Here is a 14,909-nt window from a genome sequence, read left to right on the forward strand (position 1 = left end):
AATTTCATTTAAACATTGTCTGTAATTGATATGCTCTTCAGCAAATGTAACGGTGATGAGAAATGTGTGTCCTGAAATCATCATTTCAACTGAAATATATATCTTGTTGACCTTGGATTGATATTTTTAATATTATTTATTCATTATTTCACATTTTTAAACAAGATTTTATTGTGGGTTGCTATAAAAGAACAGTTATTTAAAATTGATACGCATTTGATTAAAGATATTTTAAATCTAGACACATTATGGTCATCAGATTTTTTTGTGAAAAATGTGGTTATATTTTAATATATATTTAAATATTTTAAAACATTCAGATGATGATGGCTTTATAAATTGTAATACTGTAAGTAGCTTTGGGATATAAACTGATCACCAAAATTATATTTTGTTTTGCTGTGTGTGGAATTAGTATCAGTGATGAGGAGGTGACAGTGGCTATCACTTTGGCTGGCATGTGACATTTTTCTCAGAGAACTCCATGCCCACTAGATGGCACTATTATGTTTCCCAGATGTGCAGCACAGCCAAACCCCACCAGTGACTGAGTCTGAATTTATAGGAAATTGTCTGCATGGCAGTGCAGAACTTAATATTGCTGCCTCACAGCACTGGGGCTGTTTAGGTGTCAGTTTGAATCCAGCTCCGTGTATGTGGGGTTTCCATGCCCTCCTCATGTTTCGTGTGGGTTTTCTCCTGGGACTCTGGTTTCCTCCCACAGTTCAAAACAATGTTTCAGTGAATTGGTAACTTTAAATTGCCCATATTTTGTGTGTGTGATGACCCTGCAATGGCCTGGTGTGTGGTCCACGGTGCTCTTTACTCAGCCTTGGCCCTGTGCTTTTGGGATAGGCTCCAGACTGCCAGAATCCTGACCTGGACAATCAGAATCTGATAGGAAAAGGACTTTTTTTGTCTGCATTAATAAAGACTACTCATATTTTTGAGAGTTTTCCATCTTCAGAAATAAAGCAACTTAACCAAAGGACAAAGTCGCTTTGGCTAAGGTGCCACTCCTTGCGACTTCATAGTTTTCTAGTGTGAAACCCTGACCTTACCACATGCTCACTGGGATCAGTGTACCGTTGTCATAACAAGGTACCAGCTGGGCAATTTGTATGCAAATGCAAATCCCTGCCTGGACAACCCTGACTTGGTTACCATGGAGATGTCCATCTACAAATGGCAGGGTTCAGAACTTCAGTGGGTTTCCTCTGTGCTTTGAGGGCATGTCTGGGTGGCAGAAGCAAGGACAACTTGGGTGGGAATCAAATTGTGTGGTCCTGTGAGAGGTGTGCTGTGCACCATGCCAGCCAGCACCAGCTGAGAGACAGCCAAAATCATTATACCACTCAAGTTAAATGAGTCCAGCACCTTCTCCAGGGCTCTGCTGTAATAATTTAATGTAGTAATAATAATTTAGCAGACAAGTATTAATTAATTAATTTAGCAGTCACATTAATATGTAAAGGGAATAGTACCTTTACATATTATCCATTATCCCTTTATATTTTCACAGAGTCAGTTCACGATAAGCACCTTCTCAGGGGAATGCTGGCATTCTCCTTCTAGCACTTGAACAGGTAACACACCGGCTTTTGTTGACCATGCCCTCAGTGTCTCCACAGCTCATCACATAAACCACCTGATCACATGAACCATGTGACTGGAAGTCTTTGAAGATAGCACAATGTATACTGAATTAGTGCTTAGTTGTCCATGGATTTGAAACAGAGAAGAGGCTTTAAATTATGACAGATACAGGACAATATGAACAGTAGCAATGCCTTTTAAGAGACAGGAAAAGTTTTTCATAATATATGTGTAACAGTTGGGAGATTCTCATGCACGGTGTCTTACTTTTTTGGCCAAGGGCAACAATCATTACTGTGAAATGGGTTTGAGGGCTGCACATGGAAAAATGACAGTGACATACTGACTCTTAAATGTGTCTTACTTTGAGAAAGTATTATTTGTTATGGAGTGAAACAGTATTAAATACATTATCTGCTTTAACAAGACGTAGTATCATGAAGTAATTTATCTCATACAGTAGATAGATGAATATAACATACTTTTCTTGCCCAACATAATTGCTTTAAAAGTTCAAGGAAGAGATACTAACGTCTCTTTCAAGTTGTACACAGGCTGAAAATCAAGGCATTACTTATACCAATAATACACTGCTCAAAAAAATTAAAGGAACACTTTGAAAACACATCAGATCTCAATGGGGAAAAAAATCATGCTGGATATCTATACTGATATGGACTGGGTAATGTGTTAGGAATGAAAGGATGCCACATCGTTTGATGGAAATGAAAATTATCAACCTACAGAGGGCTGAATTCAAGGACACCCCAAAAATCAAAGTGAAAAAATGATGCGGCAGGCTAGTCCATTTTGCTGAAATTTCATTGCAGCAACTCAAATTGGTACTCAGTAATTTGTATGGCCCCCACGTGCTTGTATACATGCCTAACAACGTCGGGGCATGCTCCTAATGAGATGACGGATGGTGTCCTGGGGTATTCCCTCCCAGATCTGGACCAGGGCATCCCTGAGCTCCTGGACAGTCTGAGGTGCAACCTGGCGGCGTCGGATGGACCGAAACATAATGTCCCAGAGGTGTTCTATTGGATTTAGGTCAGGCAAGCGTGGGGGCCATTCAATGGTATCAATTCCTTTATCCTCCAGGAACTGCCTGCATACTCTCGCCGCATGAGGCCGGGCATTGTCGTGCACCAGGAGGAACCCAGGACCCACTGCACCAGCGTAGGGTCTGACAACGGGTCCAAGGATTTCATCCCGATACCTAATGGCAGTCAGGGTGCCATTGTCTAGCCTGTAGAGGTCTGTGTGTCCCTCCATGGATATGCCTCCCCAGACCATCACTGACCCACCACCAAACCGGTCATGCTGAACGATGTTACAGGCAGCATAACGTTCTCCACGGCTTCTCCAGACCCTTTCACGTCTGTCACATGCGCTCAGGGTGAACCTGCTCTCATTTGTGAAAAGCACAGGGCGCCAGTGGCGGACCTGCCAATTCTGGTGTTCTATGGCAAATGCCAATCGAGCTCCACGGTGCCGGGCAGTGAGCACAGGGCCCACTGGAGGACGTCGGACCCTCAGGCCACCCTCATGAAGTCTGTTTCTGCTTGTTTGGTCAGAGACATTCACACCAGTGGCCTGCTGGAGGTCATTTTGTAGGGCTCTGGCAGTGCTCATCCTGTTCCTCCTTGCACAAAGGCGCAGATACCGCTCCTGCTGACGGGTTAAGGACCTTCTACGGCCCTGTCCAGCTCTCCTAGAGTAACTGCCTGTCTCCTGGAATCTCCTCCATGCTCTTGAGACTGTGCTGGGAGACACAGTAAAGCTTCTGGCAATGGCACGTATTGATGTGCCATCCTGGGGGAGTTGGACTGCCTGTGCAACCTCTGTAGGGTCCAGGTATCGCCTCATGCTACCAGTAGTGACACTGACCCTAGCCAAATGCAAAACTAGTGAAAAACAGTCAGAAAAGATGAGGAGGGAAAAAATGTCAGTGGCCTCCCCCTGTAAAACCATTCTTGTTTGGGGGTCGTCTCATTGTCGCCCCTCTAGTGCACCTGTTGTTAATTTCATTAACACCAAAGCAGCTGAAACTGATTAACAACCCCCTCTGCTACTTAACTGACCAGATCAATATCCCAGGAGTTTAATTGACTTGATGTTATATGCTAATTAAAAAGTGTTCCTTTAATTTTTTTGAGGAGTCTATATACTGTACAGGGGATGCGGTGGCGCAGTGGGTTGGACCACAGTCCTGCTCTCCTGTGGGTCTGGGGTTCAAGTCCCGCTTGGGGTGCCTTGTGACGGACTGGCGTCCCGTCCTGGGTGTGTCCCCTCCCCCTCCGGCCTTACGCCCTGTGTTGCCGGGTAGGCTCCGGTTCCCCGCGACCCTGTATGGGACAAGCGGTTCTGAAAATGTGTGTGTGTGTGTATATACTGTACACTAGTGTTCAAAAGTGTGGAATAACCCAGAAAAATTTTTGATAGAAACTGATATGCTTATTCACCAAGGCATCATTAAATTTATGAGAAATGATAGTCAATACACTGACAATGTCATAGCATTATTTTTATTTCAAATAACTGTTATATGCATCAAACTTTACATTCATTAAAGAATTCATGATTGTGCTGTCCAATCCATCGAAAACAGTACAAGCACTGACCACAGGGGATGGCGTGATGTTGTGAAATAGAGCAGTAACCTTTCTGCTTCATTATTCATTGCACTGTGTGTACATCTCCCACCTTACCAGCACCAAAGCAGTCCAATAGCATTACATTTCCTCTGCAATGCTTGGCAGAAGGCATCAATCTCTACTCCAGCATCCTTCCATTTGCTCTGCGTCTTACATATGTTCTCCTCCTTGATCCAGCCTTCACACCTTGAACTTAGACTTATCCATCCATAATACTCCAATCCATCCAATCTGTGTTTTTTTTTTTTTTTGCTCATTTAAACATTTTCTTTTTATTTACCAGTTTTAAATATGGTTTGATTCTCTGAAACTCTGTGTCTAAGGCTAGCATCCCAGAATTCTTTTCCCTGCTGCACATGACACTGGTATTTGGCATGTACTATTTAAGGAAGCGGGTCTGGGGTTCGAGTCCCGCTTGGGGTGCCTTGCGACGGACTGGCGTCCCGTCCTGGGTGTGTTCCCTCCCCCTCCGGCCTTACGCCCTGTGTTACCGGGTAGGCTCCGGTTCCCCGTGACCCTGTATGGGACAAGCGGTTCTGACAGTGTGTGTGTGTGTGTGTGTGTGTGTGTGTGTGTGTGTGTATTTAAGGAAGCGGCCAAGTGTGGATCTGTAAGGTGTCTGTCTCTAAAACTAAAGACTCTGATGTGTTTATCCCTTTTTGAAGTTCTACATCTGGGCTTTCCATTTCTTTTTCTATCCTGGTTAAATCCAGTTTGCCCCCTTCTCTCAAGACAGTAGTCAACACCTTTGTATGAAATTTTCAGTTTCTTTGCAATCTGAGACATTAAGCAATAATAGCCATTTGCAACATTAGTAATGATGTCTATATTTTTAAATCTATTTAATGGTACCTTCATAAACAAGTATACACACACACACACACACACACACACACACACACACACAGTATGAAACCGCCTGCCCCGAGCAAGGTCACAGCAAACCAGAGCCTAACCCAGCAACGCAGGGTTGGAGGGGGAGGGGACACACCCAGGATGGGACGCCAGTCGGCCTCAAGGCACCCCAAGTGGGACTCGAACCCCAGACCCACGGGAGAGCAGGACCCAGCTAAACCTGCTGTACCGCTGCGACACTGCGCCCCCCCCATAAACAACTAGCAATTCTTTTAAAAAAAAAAAAAAATTTGGGGGGGGAGATGGTATTTCCAAACTTTTGAATGCTAGAATATACTATATACAGTATCTATTAGTTAATCTTATATAATAGCTTTGAATGAGGACAGCAGGTCCACTGTTCTGTCACTCCTTACCTGTCATGGTCGTGAGCAGGAAGAGAGGCACCGGACCCAGATGCTGGTGCACTGTTTATTTTCTCATGTAGGCAGACAAGGGGCAGGCTCAAAAAGTATTGAAAAAAACAGGCAGGAGGGCACTGATGATTTAACACTGTACTGGGACAAAAGCAGAAGTCAGAGTCAGAAAACCAGGGAAGCATAAGAAGGCATACGGGGAAACAGAGAAATGGATGAAGTCACGGAATGCCGTTCACAATCGTGAAGGCTGCGGTCTGCTCAGATGAGGTTTCGTAATTTGGGGTGTTTGGGGCAGCCCTTTCATGGCCAGTCTCCCTGATCTGGTTGATGTGAGGACGTGGGCATGACAGTACCCCAAGCGCGAGTGGCACTGACTGCTCTATGAACCTTGGGGGGAATGCCCTCTGGGCCTGCGCGCTGGCCAGTCTGGCTGGTCCTGTGGAAAGAAGAGATAAGGACAGGATCAAACACATCACGTGCTGGCACCAAGCATTTTTCCTCAGTGCTGTAACCCTCTCAATCCACTTAGTACTGTAATTCCCTTCACTGCTGCCAGGTCGACTAGCTCCCACACAACGTATGCAGGCGTGGTGTGGAATCCAGGGCTTGCTGGTACAGGGATGTAGCACAGGGCTTCAGAAGGGACATAGGTCAAGAAGGGACTTCAAAGGTCAAGCTTACCCGTAGCTGTGGGGGCAACTGGAGTTTATAAGTAACTGGGGTGACACAGCGAGGACCCTGAATATGCCGATCTACCTAGGGCTGAGTTTCTTGGAGGGCCCCTTCATCTTGAGGTTCCAAGTTGAAAACCAAACCCTCTGACCTGGCATGAAGGAGAACGGACGCCAGTGTTGATCTGCTTGTCACTTGTACCTCAGGGTGCACCGTTGGAGATGGTCCTGGACTGCCTACTATGTCTCCTCGCTCCCCTGATTCCATATGTCCACTGTGGATACGTCGCTCGAACCGGGTAAAGGAGTTTGATACCTTAGAACACACTGGAAAGGGGAGAGACCTGTGGACGTGTGTCAACGTGTTATGCGCATATTCGGTTCAGGGCAATTACCGGGTCCATCGATGCTGCTTGCAGCTGCAATAACTACGCAGAAGCTGCTGATGTCTTGTTGAAACTGCTCAAATTGCCTATTGGCCTGAGAATGATAGCCTGAAGTGACACTGACCGAAACCCCCAATTTTCGCCAAAAGGCCTTCCAAACTTGTTCGGTGAGCGGTGGCCCCTGGTCTGAGACAATGTGTTCAAGGAGGCAGTAGAAGCAAAACACATTTTGGAGCAGAACTTCTGCTGTCTCCATGGCTGTGAGGAGCTGAGGAAGGGGAATAAGGCAGCATGCTTTGAAGAATCTGTCGATTACAGTTAGTACTGTGGTCTTACCGTCAGATGGCAGGGAATCCACAAGGAAGTCAACAGCGACATGAGAGCAGGGATGGGCCGGCACCTGCAGGGGTTCTAGGAATCCAGCCGGCTTCAGATTTGGGGTCTTTGCCTGCGCACAGGTGACACATGCGCTTACATAGTCCCGGATGTCCTCTGGCCACCAAACAAAGAAGCCTTTTGGAGGAGGGAGAGCATTCCACTGAGGCCTGGGTGGCCTGCCATGGGAGAGTCGTGGGCACACTTCAGGGGTGTTGGTTGCATACTCACCAGTATGTAATTTTTCCAAGTGGGTTTGTCTCTGGGCTTGGGTTCAGCCTCCCGAGCTGCCTGGAGATCTTGGAGGAATCGCCATCACACGGGGGCTACAACAGAATGCCTGGGTAGGATGGGTTCTGGGGATTCCCGGGGGTGGTGAGCTACCCTACTCCCCAGACAAAGCATAAGTTTTGGTGTTCTTACTGCCTGGTCTATAGGACACCTTGAAGCAAAACCTGGTAAAAATAGAGCCCACTGGGCTTGCCGAGGATTTAGGTGCCAGGCAGTCTGGAGGTACTCAAAATTCTTGTGATTCATCAAAACCAAGAAGGGGTACGTGACCCCCTCTATCTAATGCCGCCAGTCCTCTAGGTCCAGTTTGATAGTCAATTATTCCTTGTTGCCTATGTCATAATTCTGCTTGACAACTTACACAAGAAGTATGCACAAGGGTGTAACTTTGGTGGGTCATCCTGCCATTGTGATAGGACTTCTCCCACCCCAACTAAAGAAGCGTCGACTTCCACCAAAAGCGGCAGTGTGGGGTCTGGGTGGCAAAGGATGGGTGCCGTGATGAATCGATCCTTCAGGGCCTGGAAGACATTCTGGGCTTGTTCAGTGCAGGTGAGATGGGTACCCTTACCTGCAGTGAGGGCAGTAAGAGGTCCGGCTACTGAATTGTAGCCCAGGATGAACCCCCTGTAGAAATTTGCAAATCCCAGGAATCTCTTCAATGACTTCAGGGTCTTTGGATGGGGCCATTCTGTCATGGCTCAGACCTTCCCTGGATCCATGGCCACCTCCTCCTTACTGAGGATTAAGCCAAGGAATGCAATCTGTTCTTAGTGAAACACTTCTCTGCTTTTATAAAGAGGCAGTGGTGTAACAGTCATTTGAGCACCTCTCTTACCTGCTTGGTGTGTTGTTCCCTGGATCTGGAATAAATCAGAATATTGTCCAGGTACACGAGAATGCAGTTGTTCACCAGGTCACCCAAAACATAGTTTACAAAGGCCTGGAACACACTGGGCGAATTAGCCATGCCAAAAGGCATCATGAGGTACTCGTAGTGGCTGAGGGTGATACTGAAGGCCGTCTTCCACTCATCCCCCTCGTGGATCCGAACCAAGTTATATACGCTGCAGAGATTCAGTTTGGTGAATTTGTGAACACCATGTACTTGTTCTGATGGCACGGTGATCAAGGACAGGGGATGAGGATACTTGACAGTGATACTGTTGAGACCCCAATAATTGTTACAAGGACAGAGACCCCCCCATCATTCTTGCTAATAAAGAAGAAGCTGGTGGAGGCCAGAGAGATTGATGGTCAAATGATCCCGGCTGCTAAAGCTTCGGAAGTGTCCTGCTGCATTGCTTTTTGTTCTGGTAATGACAGGGTATACACTCGGCCTTGCGGGGGCATAGTATGGTAAAGATTAAGTGTAATTTGTGTATGTGACCTGAAACTGATCCAGATAAGAGTAAATACAGCTCAGATATGTGCCCTGGGGTGAGGGTAAGTTTAAACCAACAACAACCCTTGGAGGCAGCTGTGCCTGGAAAACATAAAAGTGGGGTAATGAGAACAGCATGTGAGGGAGTAGAACCCCAAAGTAGCAATCCATTTCAACAGTAAGAATCAGGCAGACTATAGTAGGCGCCACTGTGACTGAAGGACCATTAACCAAAACAGCTAAAAAAATAGTGGCGCATATCCAAAGCGAATCTGGATCACGTGAAAAAAGGGAGCGTCCAGTTAATCCAAAATTGTATAAAAGGTACTGTTTGCGAGTTGTCTGGCAGTTGCTCTGCAGACCAACTCGGCTTTGTTACTTTGTAATAAAGTCTACTTGAATTTACATACTACCTGAAGAGTCTGGTGTGTCATCTCTGGAAACTACGACAATAGTAGCAGGAAGGCGATCGATGGCACAGTCCCAAGACCTTTGGGATGGCGATGCTGCTGCCCGTTCCTAGCTGAAAACCTCCTGGAGGTCTTGGTACTCCACCGGGGCAACCACAGGTTGGGAGGCATCCGGGCTCTCCACTGAGGTTGCCCTGCACGGAAGGATCAGACACACCTGAAAGCACTGAGAACCCTAAATGACTAGTTCCCCCTTGCTCCAGCTGAACACAGGATTGTGCTGGGTGAGCCGGGTGAAACCCAGGATAACAGGAATGTCCGGAGAAGTAATTAAAAAAAAAACCCAAGCTCCTTCTGGAGACATGCCCCTACCTTTAGGAGTAATGGTTTGGTTCGGGCCTCTACAACCCCTGTCCCTAGGGCTTGTCTGCCGAGTGCACTAACCCTCAACGGCATGTAACATGCACGCCGGGGAATGCGGTGTGTCTTGGTGAAGCCAGCATCCATAAAGCAGCCCGTGGCTCCTGAATCCACTAATGCACGTGCAGACCTGATTTCCCCCCAGGCTAAGACAATAGGAACGGTGAGTTACGTACCAGCACAGCGGTAATCACTAACCTTACGTTCAGGACGGGCTGGGCATGCTGCACGGAAGTGGCTGGGATTGCCACAGTAAAGGCACAGGTGGTCCTAGAAATGGCGCTGTCTCACCTCCGGGGTCAGATGCCCGTGCCCGATCTGTATGGGTTCCGGTGTCCCCCTGGGGGTATAGGAGGCAGGGGGAGGGTAGCCAGGTTCATGGGGTTCGTTCACAAACCAGACTGTTGATGGCCACCTCTGTTTCAATGAACAGGTCCACGGTCCAGTCCTTCCCTCTGTATGTGAGTTTGGCTGGTATCAGAGTATTCAGTCTGTGCCGGAAACTCGCCAGGAGGAACATGTTGTTCCAGCCACTGTGCTCCGCTATGGTCCGGAACTCTAAGGGGTGGTCAGCCACTGAATGATTCCCTTGTTGGATCTGCATCAAGTGATCACTGGCTGCGTGGGCCGACAGGGGGGGTAGTTGAACGCCACCTTGAAGTGTTTTTTGAAATCTGGTGGCATTGGTGTGGTTCTCCCAAGCTACTATTGCCCACTGGAGCGCCGGACCAGTCAGCAACGCAATGAGGTAAGTGATCTTGCTTTCAGCAGTTGCATACGTGTGAGGCAGACTGGCAAAGATGAGCTCACATTGTTTTAAGAACACCTGATACCTCACCAGGGTGCTATCGTACCGTTCGGGTGTGGACAAGCGGGGGTCTTGAGCTGGGACCTGTGGAACGGTCTGGGCTGGTGCTGCAGTGGCTCCCTGCGCCGTGTAGATCTCGGACAGGTCCACAACACCCTTCTCTTGAAGCACCTGGACTAGCCCCTGAAATGCCTCCAGGTCAAGGATTGCTCATAGGATCCTAGAAGTGCGCCTGGGAGGAGAGCACATGTTGAAAACACTCCAGGACCTCTGGGTCTGAAGGAGAGGCGGAACTTTCTGTCTTGGTTATGAGCAGGAAGAGAGGCGCCGTACCCAAATGCAGGTGCACTGTTTATTTTATCATGTAGGCAGACAAGGGGCAGGCTCAAAGAGTAGCTGAAAAAAACAAGCAGGAGGTCACCGATGATCCAGCGTCATACTAGGGAAGAAGCAGAAGTCTGGGTCCAGAAATGAAAGGAAACCGGGGAAGCCGTACGGGGAAACAGGGAAACGGAAGAAGTGTCATTCACAATCGCGGAGGCTGCGTTCTGCTCGGATGAGGTTTGGTGATTTGGAGTGTTTGTGGCAGCCCTTTTATGCCACGCGACCCTGATCCACCACAGGTGTGTCTGCTTGCTGCGAGGATGTAGGCGTGATAGTACCAGTAGTATATACAATATTTTGTATATATTGATACTATATCTACTAACAGCCCCAGAAGGTCTGCTGTCCACTGTTCTGTCATTCCATGTTACCAGCCACTGAATGTTTGTGTGTTGCTATAACTGTATTACAGCATAATTCAATATTATTTACAGTATGTGTGGTAGATGCAATATATTTTCATAATTTTCAAATGTTCTCATGGGCACCAATTGGTAAGGTGGTAAGCTGTTGCTTGGACACCCCTGTTCTAATGGATCCTTCCATAATTTGGATAAGATGGGTGTCTCACCCGCCTCCTCTCTGTTTTGCAGAAAGAGCCATATTTGCAATACTGATTGTATTCTTCTTCTTCTTCTTCTTCTTCTTCTTATTATTATTATTATTATTATTATTATTATTATTATTATTATTTTTTTTTTATAGAGTGCTCTTCTCACGCAGTGACACAGAGCGCTTTTACAGAGGGATACAGCAAGAAAAATTGATACAAACAAAGAAGACAGTCAACTAATGGCTACCATAATGAAGAACTTATTATAGAGCTATAAGTATACCTACTGGCCACCGGGGAAAGGAACAAAAACTCCCAAGTGAAAGTTGAGGGAGAAAAAACCTCTGGGGGTCCACGGGCCAGTGGTTGCACACCCCTCCTGGGCATTCTAGAAAGTAACAATTTGTAAGTCAGTGTTTAACAATTAATTATAATGTTGGTAAATGGCATCTTGGATCCCCAGCTCGGCATGGAATGTCTCTTGTATATTCATCCAATAATTGTTAGGGTTCTCTTTGGCATCAAAAATCATTGGTAAGAGTGCCTGAACTATATAAGGTGAAACAGAAGAGGTCAGTGCCTTCCTTTGGACTGTTGTCCTGTCTAACATGTGCCCAGGCATTTTAGTGGTTAGAGTCATCTCCTTGCACTTGAGTTACTGGGGTTCCAATCCCACCTTCTGCTGTAGTATCACTGAGCAAGGTACTTACCCTCAGTTACTTAAGAAGAAAAAAGCCTTAACGCTGTTATAAATGACTCATGATAATGACTTGGAACCAAACCCAGCAACACATGGCACTGGAGGGGGAGGGGACAGACCCTGGACAGGACACTAGTCCATCACAAGGCACCCCAAGCAGGACTGGAATTCCAGACTTGCCAGAGACCAGAACCTGGCCAAGCCTGCTATGCCACTGCACCCCCCTATCAATATAATTCATATACAATAGATAGTAGCCTGTACAGTATTTCACACACACACACACACACACACACACACACACACACACACACACACACACACACACACACACACACACACACATTTTCAGAACCGCTTGTCCCATACGGGGTCACAGGGAACCGGAGCCTACCCGGCAACACAGGGCGTAAGGCCGGAGGGGGAAGGGGACACACCCAGGATGGGACGCCAGTCCGTCGCAAGGCACCCCAAGCGGGACTCGAACCCCAGACCCACCAGAAAGCAGGACTGCGGTCCAACCCACTGCGCCACCGCACCCCCCACCCTGTACAGTATTGTTCTGTAATTAGTTTTCCATATGACAGGTGGAAGGGAAACTCACACACACACACACACACACACACACACACACACACACACACACACACACACACACACACACACACACACACACATTTTCTGAACCGCTTGTCCCATATGGGGTCACGGGGAACCGGAGCCTACCCGGTAACACAGGGCGTAAGGCCGGAGGGGGAGGGGACACACCCAGGACGGGACGCCAGGCCGTCGCAAGGCACCCCAAGCAGGACTCGAACCCCAGACCCACCAGAGAGGAGGACTGTGGTCCAACCCACTGCGCCACCGCACCCCCCTCTGGAAGGGAAACTCATTGTGGACTTGTGATAACTGTCTTCTTCCTCCATCTTCCTAGCTGGCAGTTGAGAATGCACTCATCACAGAGTGCAAAGGATGCTGTGGAGTGGCAATAGGGAACAGGGGGCAGGGTGGAGTAGAATCTGAAGGGACAGAAACCATGCAGTTTGTTACTCTTTTGTTTCTGTGTCAAAAATATATCAGACAGAAGCAAAGACATTAAGACCTAGATATGACAGTATACTGCATGGTGGTTTGATGCTTTCATGTCATACTGGTGTTGTGCAGTTTAAGAACACTTACATACATTACAAGGTTGGATTTTAATTGCAACCTTCAGGTCCAAAGACAACAACTCTCCGCTACACTCCCAACTGCGCTTTATTCATTCATTCATTCATTCATTTCTTGCTGATGTCTTACCGATATTGCCTTCGATTTACAAAATTGCGTTCTTGAAAAATATGATGATACCAAAATTTTGGATGCTGAAAGTCCATTTCCCATTATTTTTAATGGGAAAAATCATATTTCATTCCCAGCTCATCTGTAAACCATAAACCAATTTTCTCAAAATTCTGTAAACACCTGTATAACCAATAATTTCAGCACAATGTAAAACACTTCGTGATTATCAAAAAACTTAGGTCATTATTAATGTGTTTCTAAGCAGTACATTTTGGAAGCTAATTGTGTTTTCCTTATATCAGGTAGATAGCAATGAACATTTAATGATGAGATTTATAGAAAAATAAAAATTAGTGAAGATTAAAATTTAGAATAAACAGAGCTGTTTACTGTAATGAACTGTTGTACTCAGTGAGTAGAAGAGAAGAACAGTTGATTGTCAGTAGTGGTTGGGAAACAGATAATGGTTCACTAGTGCCAGCTGCAGTACATTACAGTACATAAAGTTTGTTACACAGACTTCTAATTTTGGAAATGAATAATTCTGAATCAAAAGCAAAGAGCCCTTACACCAGAACAGAGGGTAAAGAAAATTCATAAATCACTGGATGCCTATATTTAATTTCTGGAGCCATGGTACAGTTATGGTTGGAATTTGGTCTGTGTTCACTTGCAAATGCTTTATTGCTGCATGCCTGATCACATGGCTTCTCTTTTATCAACACTGTCTGAGTGTGTTGTGCATTGGAATTCTAACTGTCTGGGTAGCTACAAGTGTCATATTGAGCCTTGTGTGTTGGCTTGTTATTGAGCACAATTTTTAGAGTCACAGGGAAAGAGCTGCAGTTAAATGTCATCAGACCCTCACCCAGGCACCAATGCATACTGTTGCACCCCCAATCGTGACCTCCCACACTCTCAGTGCTGCTGACTTTCATGACCCTCAAGACCCTGTGAACCTTCCTCAGATGGAATTGTGCTGTTAAGTACACAGCCATGTCCCGCCGTGTAAAAGCCTGATGCCGTGGGAGATATTTTTATCCGTGGTCCCATGATGACAGCAGGCAGCCTGGAGGAAAGAGTGGACCGGCGTGTGTCACAGCTCAGTGCGCCGCTGACAGGAACATTGTGGCAGGAAGTCCAGCGTGTTCACATCCTTCCTAAATAAACTGCCCACAGAACACAGCACCTAGGTGGAAAAAACCACCCAGCCACACCATAGTGCACTCAAATGTACCTTGAACTAATGGTACATACATACATGTACCAATGTATACACACAGTACACACATTTACATCACCAAATCACACCAATGAGGTAAGAAGACTAATGCAAATGATCAGAATGGCACAGCACTATCCTCAAATCCTTAACTGAACAAGCACCACGGGGGGGTGGGAGAGTGTCACTCTAGTGTGATGGGTTAATGTGTCACCAGTTTTCTTCACGGAACAGTGAGACACAGACAAAGTTGACTGCTGCAGTGCACATCTGTACACATGCACACATGCACTGGTCCTCACAAACATGCTTTTTTGTTAATATATTCCCACACAGCAGTATGGCCTAAAAATTTGCCCACATGAATACACACATATACACTCTCACATCTGCTAGATGGCTTGTTTCTCCTTGCCTTCATTACCTGGATGTGTTGGAAATTAAGAGGGGGGAGGTGGAGAGGAGCTGATGGTTAGGTCATGGAAGAGAGG

This window comes from Scleropages formosus, chromosome 5, assembly GCF_900964775.1.
Source record: "Scleropages formosus chromosome 5, fSclFor1.1, whole genome shotgun sequence".
Lineage (NCBI taxonomy): Eukaryota > Metazoa > Chordata > Actinopteri > Osteoglossiformes > Osteoglossidae > Scleropages > Scleropages formosus.